Genomic DNA, 2,585 nt, shown 5'->3' with positions numbered 1-2,585 from the left:
TATGTAAACCAGAAGTAAATTAAATCTAATTTTTATTTAATGATTTCAAATTACACATTTCAAATTTCTAAAATGGAATAGAACTATCTTGGAGTGAAGAAATGGCATAGATGAACACTAACATCCCTTGAAACTCAAATTTCATAAAGGAAACAATTTATCTGCAAATCATATCCCATTATGTAACAAGATGAACTATCTACCTCTCCACTTTGGCAACAGCTATTTTCTGAAGGAATAGGAAAAAATGATTTTGCTATCAATTAAAGATGGGATTCTATCTTTAGATTAAAAATTTAAAGATCAAAAAAGCTACATTTAGATATAATGTGATTACCAACACCTCCCCCCAAAAAAGACCCCACCAAAGAATGTCTTCTCAAAATCATTGTGAAAATTAAAAAAAAAAAAAACCTACTGACTGGTTAAGGATTTCCAGTAGTTAAGAGTATCAAGAAGTATGAATAGTTCTAAACAAATGTATTCTTCACATTTTAAGTTTTTAATACTAAATTTTCAAAAGTAAAACTAGCACCTTTAGAAATGTATCGACTCAATGTAATTTTACTAACAACAGGACTCCAAACCTTTCTTTTCAATTAGTCTACCCTCACTATCAAAAATAAGTTCAACCCCCAAATTAACAGTAGTTAGCCTGAGGTATTTTAAATGTGGCTCTAACTCAATGGCATTACCTTCTTCCAAATGGTCTTATTTCCACTTTAGGCCTATAATTTCTACAGTATTTACTACAATATAGTCATCTAGAAAATCTGAGGAAAAAAGAAATCCTTAGGCTTAAAAAAAAAAGTCCATCCCTCCCATTTTCAGTATAATAGCAGCCACATGAAATGTGAGTGTTATCTGGCCGGATCTAAAATAGGGGTGTTTAAATTTCATTTTCCAGTTTAATGATGAAAACCTGATGTGAATAAACTTCTGAGTATCACATTGTGGTACAAGTAGGTTCAATTTTCAGAAGTTTGAAATGAGACTAAGGAACAGTTTATGAAATTTAATACATTATGTCTTAACATATCTGTGAGGTAGTTAAGCAAATAGTACTACCCATTTTAATACATGGTAAAGAGAAACATGGGTATATGACATATCTAAGCAATAAGCATCAGAACACACATAAAGGCTTAGGGCTTTCTCTCTAGTTGTAAACAAAAAAAAAAGTAACTTTTCTTCTTTTAAAATATGTGTCACATGGGCTGGCCAAATAGCTCAGCAGATTAAAGTGCAGGGGCAGAGGGTGGGTTTCGCCCCAGGGCACGCTGAGACAGCAACTGAGATCGGGCGTGGTGGCCCACACTTGTAATTCCAGATCTTGGAAGGCTGTTCACAGGTGGATCATTATGTTTCCGATCCAGTAGTGAAACCCTAAATACCCTATAGACCCTTCCCTAAAATACAATAAAATTAAAAATATATGTCTCATAATTTAAAGCATTTTTAACTTTTTTTACTTGCTGCTTACAATTTTTTTAAATAAAATTTAAAAAATTCTTGATCTGTTATACAGCAAAAGCTGGATTTACTGCTTTTCCATTAGGTTCTCCCAAATATTTTATAAGAATTTCAAGTAAAAGTAAGATTCTTTAAAAATTTAAAATAAATTGTCTGTATATATACTAGTAGGGAAGTATCCAAACATGAAAACCATTACTTTCCGATAAATTGCATACAAAGGAATGAAATACTCTAATAAAATGAACAAAAGATGTAAGGACTCTATATCCTGAAAACTATAAAATAAAATTGAAAAAAATATCTAAATAAAAAACATACCATGGGCCAGCCAGATAGTTCAGCGGACTAAACCCCCTGCTTTGGCAGGCACAGGGACCAGGGTTTGATCCCGAGCAGATCCCTTGCCAGGCCCCGCCCCTGGAGACACGCTGAGACATTGAGACTGGGCATAGTGGCATGTGCCTGTAATGCCAGCGCTTGGGAGGCTGAAACAGGAGGATCACTATGCATCTGATCTATGTACTGAGATCCTGTAGACCCTGTGCTAGATACATTTAAAAATATAAAAATAATTTTTAAAAATCCCATTGGCATGAGTTAAAAGGCCGAATATCAGTAAGGTCCCAATTCTTCCCAAACTGATTTCAGAATTTCTACTGAAATTTCACAGAAATGGACAAACTTACTCTAAAACACATATAGTATGCATGAGACCCAGAGTAGCAAAACAATCATAAAAAAAAGAGAATTGGAAGATTCATATTTTCTGTTCTGAAAACTTAGGAAAAACTGTAGTGATCAAGAAAAAAGAAGTGTCAGTATAAGGTTAGACATACAGATAAATGGACCAGATTTGAGATTCCAGAAATAAATTCTCATATTTTTCAGTAAAATGATATAAGACAATGACACCAAGACAATTTAATGAGAAAAGAATACTCTTTCAATAAATGGTGCTATAAAACTTTGCTATCCACATGTAAAAGTAATAAGTTGAACTTATTATTTATATGGTACATACTAATGAACTCTAATTGAGTCAGACCACAAAACTAACACAAAAGCCAAAAGTTGAAAGCTCTTAGAAGAAAATGAAAAAAAAAAAAAAA

The sequence above is a fragment of the Octodon degus genome, unplaced genomic scaffold, assembly GCF_000260255.1.
Source record: "Octodon degus isolate 3935 unplaced genomic scaffold, OctDeg1.0 scaffold00053, whole genome shotgun sequence".
NCBI classification, from domain to species: domain Eukaryota; kingdom Metazoa; phylum Chordata; class Mammalia; order Rodentia; family Octodontidae; genus Octodon; species Octodon degus.
This window is presented reverse-complemented; position numbering follows the sequence as displayed.